The sequence below is a fragment of the Tenrec ecaudatus genome, chromosome 1 (genome assembly GCF_050624435.1).
Source record: "Tenrec ecaudatus isolate mTenEca1 chromosome 1, mTenEca1.hap1, whole genome shotgun sequence".
NCBI lineage: Eukaryota > Metazoa > Chordata > Mammalia > Afrosoricida > Tenrecidae > Tenrec > Tenrec ecaudatus.
This window is the reverse complement of record NC_134530.1, coordinates 308,765,271-308,778,990: the sequence shown is the minus strand read 5'-3', so window position 1 is coordinate 308,778,990 and position 13,720 is coordinate 308,765,271.

Sequence of the window (13,720 nt, the reverse complement as noted above, 5' to 3'; positions counted from 1 at the left end):
CATTGCTATGAAGCAGAATCAACTCTATGCCAGTAAGTTTGGTGAATTTATCCATGATCAGGTTGAGGAAGTTAGTTCCCTTCTATTTATAGTTTTGTATAGCTTTTAATATGTGTGGATATAGGTCTTCTTAAAATGCCCTTTTCCTGAATGTATTGAGATGGTCAGATGAAATTTTAATTTTTATTCTATTAATATGTATGTTGCACTAATTGATAATTCAGTGTTAAATCAAATTTGCAGTTCTGGGATAAATCCTACTTGTTTTCTTCTTTTTTTATTTTTAAGAACTCAGCAAAATAAAATTCTGGTTTATTGTTGGACAACATTGCTTCACACATACGTCCAATAGGCCAAAAAATAATAATAAATAATAAACAGCAACTTCATAGACCAAAGAAAAGGAAGAAGAAACCTTTATCTTTGGCCTTTTTAACCATCTCACACAAACCAACTACTTATAGGACAGCTAAGTACATACACAAAACAGTTACTGGAAAGCTTGGAAAAAAATAAGATTTTTTGTTGTTGTTTTTGCTTTTTTTACAAGGTTTTTTTCTCCTTTGAGATTATAGTGAACATGGTCACACCACAAGTAGAGTCTGAAGTAGGACAGAGAGCGCTCCAAAGGCCGGTTTGGTAAAAATGGCTGACCCCTAACACTATGTAAAAAAAAAAAGGAAATAAAAAATACAAACAAAGTTTTCTTTTTAATGCACTTTTAAGAAAAAAACGCAGGGCCTGGGAAATTTTGGTTCTTTTTGCCTCCTCTGTTGCAAATTCACGGTGTGGTTATGGTGGGTGGTGGTGAGTGCATGTCTGTGGTGGGCAGGCGGGACTCTGTACTTGAAGGTGACCGCTGTACTTGAAGGTGACCGCGTTTCAATGCTGAGACGGGGAAGCAGAGGGTGATTGGTCACGGTGGCCTGTGTGGTTTTGTTTGATTGTTTTAAGTTGAACTTTTCCTTTTGCTGTCTAGTCATCCTCATCAGTCTTCTGCTTCTTGGTGTCCACATCATCACCCTCATCATCTTCAGCTGCTCGTTTGCCTGTAGCTGCCTCATCTTCTTCTTCGCCATCAACTTCCTCCTCTGCCTCCTCTTCCCCACCTTCTTCCTATCCTTCGTCCACCTCGTTGGCAGCCTCCTGTTCCCCATTTTCATCATTCCCATTCTTGTTAGCTGCGTTATCTCTTCCATTCCATTCTATTCCATGTATATATTTCTGTAGTTTTCGTGTGAATTTAAAAATTCTGGCTTTGGTATCAGGATAATACTGGGACTATAGAGTGAGTTTGGAATTTTCTCCTCTTCCACTATTTTCTGAAAAGTTTTCATAGGACTGGCATATTTGACATATCTGGGCATTGTGTGTGTGTGTGTGTATTCTAAATTATTAATTCAATTTCTTGGTATAGTTTTGGTCAAATTATTTATTTCTTCTTAACTCTGGTAACTTCTGCTCTATGAACTTTCAAAATTTCAGCTAGGTTCTCTAATTTTTGCACAATACTAACTTATCATCCTCAGCATGTCTGTAGGTTTGGTTTCATTTCTGATGCCTGTAATTTTATTTTTCTCTATGTCTTTCTTGGTCTGGGTAGCTGAAATTTTAGAATTTTGTCTACTTAATTTTTCTACTTTATATTCTATTATTTTTGTCTTCTGCTTTATAGATTCCTACTCTGCTCTTCTTGTCTACTCATTTGAGAGAATATTTTTCTAGTTCTTTTTAGGTTTTCTTCTTTGACTCCTGGATTATTTAGAATTTTGTCATATAATTTCCAAATATTTTTTGGCTTTCCAAATGAACCTCTGTTGTTGAGTCCTAATTCAATTTAGGTCAGAGAACACATTTTAAATGAATTAAAGTCACCTGAAATTATTGGGATTTGCCTTATTGCTTAGTTCTCCCTCGTTCACTCACTGTCATGGAGTCCATTTCCTCAGCCTCCCATCTTCATTGTCCATGTGCATGTGCATTTTGATACCACTTTCTTTTTTTTAAAACATTTTATTAGGGGCTCATACAACTCTTATCACAATCCACACATATACATACATCAATTGTATAAAGCACATCCATATATTCTTTGCCCTAATCACTCTCAAAGCATTTGCTCTCCACTTAAGCCCTCCACATCAGTTCCTCTTTATTTTTCCCTCCCTCCCCGCTCCCGCCTCCCTCATGAGCCCTTGATAACCCACAGATTGTTATTTTGTCATATCTTGCCCTATCCGGAGTCTTCCTCCCCCCCTCCCCCTTCTCTGCCGTCCATCTCCCTGGGAGGTCACATGTGGATCCTTGTAATCAGTTCCCCCTTTCCAACCCACTCGCCCTCCACTCTCCCAGCATTGCCCCTCACACCCCTGGTCCTGAAGGTATCGTCCACCCTGGGTTCCCTGTGCCTCCAGCTCCCATATGCACCAGTGCACAACCTCTGCCCTATCCAGTCCTGCAAGGTAGAATTCGGATCATGGTAGTTGGGGGGAGGAAGCATTCAGGATCTGGGGGAAAGCTGTGTTCTTCATCGGTACTACATTGCACCCTGACTGACCCATGTCCTCTCCTAAACCCCTCTATGAGGGGATCTCCAGTGGTTGACATTTGGGCCTTGGGTCTCCACACTGCTCTTCTCCCTTCATTCATTATGGTATATATATATATGTATATTCTTTTTTTTTTGCATGATGCCTTATACATGGTCCCATTGGCACCTTGCGATCGCACCAGCTGGTGTGCTTCTTCCATGTGGGCGTTATTGCTTCTGAGCTAGATGACTGCTTGTTCACCTTCAAGCCTTTAAGACCCCAGACACTATCTCTTTCGATAGCTGGGCACCATCCTTTTTGTCTTCCTATGTCAGCTCTCACGCACTGCCAACGAGCTGCTTTTAATTCATAGTGACTCTATGACTCACTAATGACTCATAAGACAAGAGCAGAACTGCCCCTCTGGAGTTCACGATTGCTCCTCTTTATGAGAGTAGATATCCTTATCTGTCTCCTGAGAGTGGTTTATCTTTTCAAACTGCTGACCTGGAGGTTAGAGGCCCAGTGCATAACCCACTTCTACCCGAGTTCCTAGCATTTACTAGTGAATATTCCATAAGCACTTGAGAAGAATATGTATTATAATGAAAAGGCCAACAGGATCAAGTTTTAGCAGAGTTTTTCAAGTCTTCCAAATCCCTATTTATTTTCTACTTGGTTGTATTATGAAATTTTTAGAGTCTTAAGATTTCCAAGTATATTTTTTGCATTGTATATTTTTCCTTCCAATCCTGTTAGATCTTGCTTTCTATGTTTGGCTCTGTTGTCAGGTGCATATCCTGTAGTATTGATCATACCTTTCTGGAGTATTAATCCCTTCGTCTTTATGAACCATCTCCCTTTGCCTTTAGTAATATTTTCTGTCGTAAAGTCTTACTTTATCTGACAGTATCATTGACACACTATTACTGTTTGTGTGAAATATTTTTCTGTATTTATATTCAACCTACTTATGTCTTAGAACATAAAGTGTTCCTCTTGCGCTGTTGTTGTTGTCAAGTCAGGACTGACTCACAGTGGCCCTGGGCACCACAGAAGGAAACACTGCCTGGTGCTGTGCCGCTCTCACAGTGGTTCTTATGTTTGACCCATTAGTGAGTCAGTGGTTCCTCTTGTAGGCCTCATACTGTTGGGTGTTGCATCTTTATTTAGTCTGACAACCTCTATTTTTTGGTTTAGTAATCCATAATGAATGACACTTTTTCTATGGTGGGGTTTATGTCTTCCATTTTGGTATCTGTTTTATTAAATGTCTAATGCCTTTGTCATTTCTCTGTTATTCCTTCTTTGGCAGTAACAAAACTTATTTTCTACTTTTCAATTAGCTGATTTGTTGAACTTTAATTGTACGTTTTGAATTATTAGTGGTTGTTCTAGACATATGCTCTTTAATTGACCAGAACCCACTCCTGTATAGTACTGACATAATTTCAGTTGAGTAAATAGGCATATAGGTACTTTGTTGCAACATTGTTCCATGTTCCCCCTTATTTTGTGCTAGTCATATATCTCATCTGGATACGACTCTATTTACCCTTTAAAGTGCTCTTTCCCCCCTTAAATCGTGTAGATGTAAGCATCTGTATTAGGACAGGTTTACTAGAGAAACAAATCCAATGACACTCATATAAGTATAAGAGAGAGCTTTAGATCAAGAAGTAATTGCACATTAGGAAAACATCCCATCCCAGTCCAAATAAGTCTGATACTTGTCCATAAATCACTCTCCAGATTCACAAAACCCCAGCAATGATGCAAAATGCAGGAAGATCAACAGCAGGTGGGTGCAGAGTCTTGTGGATCCAGTGGCAGTGGCTGTATCTCCAGGGGTCTCTGCCTGGCCTCTCAACAAAGAGAGGGGAGGTGCCCAGGACCCTCCTGATGAGCTGCTTATGCCCACAGGAGGCATCATCAGGCTGTGACCTGATTGACATCACCCCTACACTTCAAGTTGGCATGAAATTGTGCAACTACCACAGCATCCTCTAGTTATCATTTATAACTTGAGAAATTTCCTCTAGCATTTTTTTTGTGTGTGGGAGGGTAGTGTATATCATCTGACATCAAATTATCTGTTTTTTTATTTCAAATTGTTTTTGTCTTACTTTCATTTTGGAAAGACATAAAACTTTAAATTGGGAGGTTTTTTATTTGTTTTTTTTTGTCACTTTTTAACATTTTACATACATCCCATAGTTTCGTGACTTCATTTGTTTCTGATGGGAAGTTAATGATTATTTTATTACTGTTCCTTGTTGCATAATGTCTTCATTCCTTCCAGGTGACTTAAGATTTTTCTTTGTCTGATTTTTTGTTGTTGTTTGTTTGTTTCTGTTTTTTAAAAAAAACATTTTATTGGAAACTCTTACAGCTCTTATCACAATCTATCCATCCATCCATTGTGTGAAGCACATTTGTACATCTGTTGCCATCATCATTCTCAAAACATTTGCTTTCTACTTGAGCCCTTGATATCAGCTTTTTTGTCTGATTTTTAACTGCTGCTGGTTTTTCCTTCTTTTAAAATTTAACAGAGTTAGAGTCTCCTGAAATATTTTAATCTGTAGGTAAGTTGCAGGTTTTGATAAAAATTTGGAAAATTTTTGGTGAATAATTTTCAAAACTTTTTGCCCTTTATCTCACTTGTCGTCTTTGGAGACCCAGTTACAGATATGTTGAAGCACTTGATACGGTAACAGGTCATTCAGTCTCTTTTTGTGTGTGCAATATTTATTTCTCTGCTTTAGTTTGTATAATCTTTAATATATCTCAAAGCACCTTATTCTGTTAATTGCAATCAGTTATTAATCTTGTCTGATATATTTTTATTTCAAATATTATATTTTTCAGTTCTAAGATTCTTTTTAAACTTCATATAAACCAGCTCCCAAAATCCAGCATGTTTCTGTTCATTATATAGATCCTTCCGTGGGATTCTTTAAAGTGTAATGGTTATTTTAGCATCCTATCTGATAACTGGATTATGCTAGGGTTTGTTTTTATAGAGAATTTTTTCCCTAGCTATCTTTCTAGCTAATTTTCCACCCACAATTATTAGTTTTCTATTTTATACCAGATACTGTGGATGGAATGCTAGAGAAATTGTAAATATCAACCTGTATTGAGACTCTGTCCCTTGCCATTTCTCTGTTATTCCTTCTTTGGCAGTAGGTCAAAGAAATGAGACTCATATTATAGAGAATCTGTATATATTACACAGAATATTATAATCTGTAATTCTGCAGATCAGAATACATATATTCCATTATATTCCTCTGAAGAGTATTCATTTTCTCTTTCTAATAAACAGATATATTACTGACTGATCATTTTGGACTTCTGGGACATTGTTTTTAGATTTTTGTCAGAATGGAATCATTTTAGTTTTTTCCTAATTTTGGATAGATCATATTTAGGCTATATTTAACTCTAAGACTTTTGAAGTTTCAATGGATCACTGAAGATATTTACCACAAGAGAGATGACTTATAGTTGTGTCTTTTAAAAGTAACATTACTTTAAATAAGAGAACTTATGAGGGCTTACCAAACAAAACCAAACAAATAAAACACACACACCAGATGTTTTTCCAAAGCTATGTATTTAATTTAAAAAAAAACCAAAACAATCTTATCACTTTCAAAGTACTATCCATCACACATAATACATTTGTCAAATCTTTTATTCCATTCTTGGAAACTTTTTCAAACTCGTCAGTTTGGATGGCTGATAGGACCTCCCTTGTTTTTTCTCTTTATCTCTTCTATGTCATCATATTGCTGTTCTTTCATGTCCCTCTCCATTCGCAGGAAGAAAAAAAAAAGAAGTCACACAGAGCGAGCTAAGGTGCATAGGGCAAAAGAGGCATGTTTTTAAGTTTGTTTGTTTGCACAAAACTGTCAAACATAAGAGGGTGGATGGTCGTGATGGCAAAATCAGTCCCCTGTCTGCCACAAATCAGGCCTTTTTTGTGCACACTGTTATGCAATCTTGCCAGAACCTTTAAATAGAAGCTTGATTAACAGCCTGACCTGGTGGAATGAAATCCAAATGCACTACGAGTAGACATTTTCATCCATTTGGGAAGTTGATGGATGTCCAGAATTAGGTTTGTCATCAATTGACAGTTCACCCTTTTTGAAATGAGAGTTTTCCCCCCATCGTGCTGTCCTTGTAAACTGTGTTCAACATCACAGCAGTTTCTGCAGCATTTTTCCAGAGCAGGAAACAAAATTTCACAGTCTCCAGTTTTTCTCTTAAATTGACCATCACAAAAAAACAAGGTTTGAGTGAAACTGATTTGGGGAAAAAATTTGCTGTGATCAGAGAGAACCTTCCGAGTTGGTGCCACTGGGTGCGCTAATTCAGAGTAGTTGCTTGACGCTTGGCTAGCAAGAAAAATGTGGACTATGAAAGCTCCACCCAACAGAGCTGTTTCCAGTGTGTTTTTTTTGGGGGGGGGGGTAACCCCTCTTGCATTCATAACTGAAATTTCAATTTAGAAAAGAAAGTAATATTCTTCAGGATGTTTAAATGACTTGCACAGCAATAGGAAGAATAACTGGATTGAATCCAGGATGACCTGACCGCTGCCAAGTGAATATGAGCCACTGGCTTGTACCTTATCCCATAGCTAATGATTGCATTAGTTATTCCAGTTACTTTGTGGGATCAGGAAATTTTTAGGTATCGTTATCATGGCCATGTACCTGGGCCCAGTGATTGGATGTATTTTGGCTTTCCAAGTAGATTATGTTTTTCTCTGTCTCTTTATATAGTTATGTTAAATTTTTAGATTTATTTAACAATATATGTTATATTGCCCCTTGACCTGGATTTTTCCACTCAATAGATTTCTAGCATATTAAAATATACTAACAAGATAAATGAAACATTAGAAACCATATAAAAACAGCAAATAAAAATCCAGGAGGTTAGTATAAGAGTTCGGAAACAAGATATTTAAGGAGCAAAGGAGTAAACATGAATCAATGGAAGGTTGAATTACTGTGCTGGAAGATGACTATCTCAGTATTAACCTACTGTAACAATAATAAAACAAGAACAAATATCCTAAGAAAGCCAAAGAGTTATGTGAAACATCATCAAGAGGAATTTTTTAAAGGAAGAACAAACAAACAACAACAGCAAAATACAGAGAAAATTGTCAAAAGAGTTGTTTAAAGAAAGCTTCCCTAACACTATGAAAGACTAGAAGATAGGCAGTTAAGAAGCTGAATGTGGTAGTCACATAACCTGTTGTCAATTTGGGACTATTATGAGTGAAGGGGTGGAGTGTAGCCTGTCAATCAGTTTGCAGCTTGATGACCTCATTTGGAGGCGCTAAGGAGATAAATAGCTTGCTGGAGCTGGGGCACACACACACACACACACACACACACACACACACACACTCCCTGTGAGATATTCTCCTTGAGAAGACACATGGAGTTACACTAGAGCCCTGGAGCTGAAGGAGCCACGTGGAGACCCCTGCCAGTGCTGAGATGCATCTACTGCCACTGGATTCACAAGACTTTACACCCACTGGCCTGTGATCTTCCTGCATTCAGCGTCATTGCATGTGCTACGTGAGTCTGAAGATGAATTTATAGATTGGTATCAGACATATGGGTTAATATCGGACTTATGGACTTGATCTGGACTGGGCTGGGATGTTTTCTCAATGTTCAATGTTCTTTTTTGTAGACATATGAGTGTCTACGGATTTGTTTTTCTAGTCTACGCAGACTAACATACTGAACAGACCCGAGACATGATAGATCCTAAAGGAAATTCACCATGACATATCACAGTCCGAATTTTTGGATCCAAAGAGGAAGGAAGAATCTTAGAACAGTTCAGGAAAAGCTAAAAGTTAGTTTAAAAGGGGAACCAGTAAGACTAAACCCTGGTTTCTTAGCAGAAACCATGAAGCCAGAAGGCGATGGATGACATAGATGAATTCTGAAAGAAAAAAAAATTGCCAACCAAGAATCATATATCCAACAAAGTTGTCCCTCAAGTATGACAGTGAAATTAGGACACTTCCAAATAAACAGAAAGTAGAGGAATTTGTAAAAACCAGACCAATTTTACAAGAAATACCCAAGGCAATTCTTTGGACTGAAAATTGACGACAGTAGACAACAACAATCGATGTGACATTCTTGATATTACCACCCAGACGTCAAACCAGATTTAGAAGTATCCAAAGTAAAACAAACATAAGACTGAAAATAGGGTACTAGGGATATCAATTTGTAACAAAGATAATTACAAAGTAGATAGAGGGAACATATATGTTAGGTTAAAAATTAGGCTCCAATACATTTTAAAACTTCAAGATATTATAAGGCATCTTCTCAGATCACAATGCTATTTAATTAGAAATCAACAGTAGGAAGAGATCAATGGGACTGGGAAATCAAATACATGAACATTTAGTAATACCATGATTAAAACTCTGATTCATAGAAGAAATAAAGGAATTCCTTGAATCAAATGAGAATGAAATCATAATATACTCAAACATTGGCAACACAGCAAAAGCAGTGTCAGGGAACAATAATAGCACGCATCACAAGAGGAAAATAACCAAGTCAACACCTAAACTCAATATCTCCAACAATTAGAAAAAGCATCAGCAAATAAGCCTACAGTCATCAGAAGAAAAGAAGTGCAAAAGATTAGAGCAGAAGTAGATGAAACAGAAAGCAGAAAAACAATACAAAAAACCCCAACAACAACAACCCCCAACAAGACAAGGGGTTGGTTCTTTGAATAGATTAGAAAAGGAAGCAAACCAATGGCAAATCTAACAGAGATAAGGAAGGAAATGTAAATAACCTGAGTCAGAAAGGAATGGACCTCATCACAATCGAATCAACTGCTGTAAAAAAAGATGAGAGATTTGTTTTGCATATTCCTTGAAAGGGCTCTGATTCTCAGAATCCACGTGCTCTTTGGGAAGGGCTGTCCTAGTTTTAGCCTATGATGGAAATCCCCTGTTCCTGTGAGTGCCTCACTGTTACCACCCAGTGTCTGGTCAGCCAGAGACCACATGATGCTGGAGAGTTTGGTGTAGAGGCTTCTATTCCTGATCTGTAAAACTTGTAAGGGGAGGGAGGACCTCTTTAACTGACCAGAAGGGAAAACTGACCAATCTCCAGACTTTGCCTGGGCATGGAGATTTCACGGGTCCAGTCTTGGCATTGCCTCAACTGTTGTGATCCTGGAGGACCAGGGGAGTCTGAGGGACCTGGTTTAGGGTTGGAAGATGAGAGTTACGTGTTATCAGGCACCCTTGAATAATCTTACCAACCTTTAGACCAGGCTGGTGAAAATCTTGAGGAATTATTGGCTAGGGATTATTAAGTATGCCTGTGTTGACCTTGCCTGTTGGGTACTCTGTTGCTGTCAGGAAATGTGAAGTTGAAAAGAGGTCTGATTCTACACCAAGGGTCGGGACCATGAGATGTCAGTAAGTTAGAAGCAGAATCTTTGATGTGGTTAAAAAAAAAGTGAAATTGTTCACTCCAGATTGAGCACAAGTAAGCATTTATTTATCTTGCTTGTTGAGTAATCTGAAGCTGTTTAGATAGCTTTTCCTTTCTCTCTTTCAAGTCCCTTCCCCCACAGCTCCCCTGCTATTAGGGATTTGTTTCCCTATCATCCTCAACCCGAGCTGGTATTTCTTGCTTGGTCACTGGTGATGCTTCAGAATCCTGAAATCTTATTGGAGCAGCGATGCAGGGCACCCGTCTCTGTTGTGCAGCTGCCAAAGGCATAATCCTTTCATCTTGGTTGAAACACCCTTGGGACTACAGGAGCTCAGAGAAATAACCCAACAATAGCAAGACCTAATAGTTCCCAGTCTACTCCATCAGGCAATCATTCCTCCTCACACTCCTCCTATGTTTGTAAAAGTATTTTTCCTCACAAAATACACCTATATAAGAATCAGTTTTTTTTCAATCGTATTAACTGATCATATAACAAACACTTAAAATAAGCTAACTTGTTTATAATGTGATTTTGAAACAATAAGGAGTCCTGGCGGCACTGTGGGTTAGGCGTTCGGCTGCTAACGTCAAGGTTGGCAGTTCAAATTCACCAAGTGCTCCAAGGGAGAAAGTTGAGGCTGTGTCTGCTCACTGCTATACAGATTTGTTGTTATTGTTGTTAAGTGCCATCAAATCAGCTATGACCCACAGTGACCATATGCACAACAGAACATAATACTGCGTGGTCCTGCACCATCCTCACAATTGTTCCCGTGCTGGAGCTCATGGCTGCAGCCATGATGTCAATCCATCTCATTCCTCTCTTTCGCTGCCTCTCCACTTTTCCAAGCAGTATGTCCTTCTCCAGGGACTGGTCTCTCCTGACAGCATGGCCAAATATGTAAGATCCTTGCCTGCAAGGAGTTCTCTGGCTGTTCTTCCTCCAAGATAGATTGGTTTGTCCTTTAAGCAGTCCATGGTTTCTCTTTGGAGCTTTGAAATACTAGAATAAATGCTTGGACCCCATTATTTTACACAGACACCTCTATAAATCTAAGTCCTTCAGCATGGAAATTCTTAGAATAAGATGGGATTGTCAGACCTATCAGTGAGTAAAGGTACAATATGGCTAGTGAAAACAAAGATGCTAGTTGACATTGCTACAGACTTTTTACTTAGAACAAAATTTTGAAATACTTTTTAATAAATATGAAAAACAAAAACAAAACACAACCAAACACTGGGTTTGTGCAATGTTTTGAGAGTCTGGGAGAGGGCAGTCACTAGTTTGGAATGTAGGGGAATCACAGTGATGGGATACATTCCCAAGGGCAGAGCTAATACACTCTGGAGCCCCAGTCTAAATGTCACCATTCCCTTCTCTGACCACAGCAGCGCGGAGAGTCCTGGGGAACAGAGTTGCTGTGCTGTGAGGCTGGATGTGATGATTGTGCTGGCTTGTGCTTGGTGTGAGGACGGTGGGAGTCAGCATTTGGCTTTTGACTGTGGGTTGTTTTCAAGTGGTAGGATTAGTTTGTAGGGTCTGGGACAAGATAGGGAGTGTGTTGGAGAGCTCAAATCACAGGATTCTAAAGCCTTTTAAAAGGACATCTCCTCTGACTTCTCAGTTTTTCTGTATTATAATTTTCCCCCAATAATTTATTGGGATGTAATTCACATATCATACAATTTCAATAGGTCAATCACATCAAGAACAGCTATACAATCATCACCACAATCAGTTAGTTTTAGAACACTTCATTCACTCTTGAGTCATTGTTATTAGCTTCTCTTTGTCCCCCAACCTCTGCTGCCATACCTCAAAGAAACATGAATCTAGGTACTGTCTCTGTAGATTCACCCATCCTGGGACTTCAGATACAGAAAAACATTAAAACAGAACCGAACAGAACAAAGTAAAAGAGATAAAAAAAACTCAACAGAAAAGAAAACAGCGTCCACTCTTCATGTCCTCAAGTTGACACGAGATTATGAAAGTACCCAGTAAGTATCTACAGTGATGCTGAGACCAACGACAGCAGTGAGGACGCAGTTTGTCCCAATAACCTCCGTCTTCCAGATTTCCCATCAGAAAGAGTGAGGCCACCCTGATCCCAAAGGACTTCCCAAGCATCAAGGAGATGTGAACGGAGCCACAGGAGAAGCGGGCTGTGATTGGCAGATCTGTGGTGACCAAATCCCTCTTCAGAAACCCATCCCCCACTGCCACGGAGTTGATTCCAACTCTCCGTGCCCTGGTTAAGGTTCCCGAGGCTGGACCTCTTTCAGGGAGCAGCCGTCCTCATCTTTCTCCCACGGAGCCGCTGGTGGGCTGGCACAGCCGCCCTGGCAGTCAGCAGTGCCGCCCCAGGCTCCATCCTCTTCCAAAACTAGAGTCAAACTCATGGCCACGGAGTCCCTCCTCCCTCGTACAGCCCCCACGGGACAGGGGAGGATGGCCCCTGTGGGTTCCTGAGACAGTGGCTCTTTACGGGCGTAGAAAGCCTCCGCTTCCTCCCGTAGAGCGGCTGGTGTTTTGAACTGCTGACCTTGAAGTTAGCAGCCCAATGCATAATCACTATGCCACCAGGCATCCATGCCTCTTCCCAGGGCTTGTTAAATCAACTCAACTCGAAAGTAGGCAGTATTGGAGGGAATGAGGCAAACAAAGGTGTGCCACACACCGAAAGTAAACAGAGAATGGCAGAAGCAAGTCCTTCCTTCATGAGAATAACTTTAAAGGTACCTCCATGAAACTCTGCAGCCAAAAGGCAGTGAGCGAGTGGGCAAGACAACGTGATCCACTCTTTGCTACGTAGAAGAGATCCACTGTGGATCCAAAGACAGACCAATTGAAAGTGAAATGCAGAAAATCCTGTTCAATGCAAACAGTAACTGAAGGAGATGGGATGGTTGTCTTATTATAAGATAAAATAGACCTTAAAGGGCAAAACAAAAAAAAGAAAACAGCAAATGATAAAAAGTAGAATAAATTCAAATGGATCATAAGGGAGATCACAAGGCAGGGTGCTAAATTATAAATGGAAAAAAAATGAAGTGGGAAATATACGTGGATAAAGCCCCTGGTGAATCCCCTCTGACCATAGGCCAGGGATGTGACTAGCTTGGCTATCACGTAGAATGCATTGTAAAGGATATTTATAAACAAAGCTATTTTGAGCCTTGTGGCAGTTACATCATCTGGTGTCATCTTGAGACTATTAAGAGTAAAGGGGTGGAGTTTAGCCTGTCAATCGGGTCTCTGCTTGATGACCTCATTTGGAGGCATGAAGGAGATAAATAGCTCACTGGAGGCGAGACCCACCCTTCCTGGACATTCCTGCTGACAAGGCACATGGAGCTACACCAATGGAGCCAGGGCCCTGGAGCTGGAGGAGCCACGTGAAGACCCACACCAGTGCTGAGATGCTTCCACTGCAACCGGGTTTACATGACTTTCCACCCACTGGTCTTTGATCTTCCTGCATTCGGCATCATTGCATTGTGTTGCGTGAGTCTGAAGAGGACTTTATAGAATGGGATCGGACATATGGACTAACATTGGACTTATGGACTTGACCTGAACTGAGCTGGGATGCTTTCTCAATATTCAATTACTCTTTCTATAAATCTCTTTCTTATCCACATATGTGTGTCCATGGA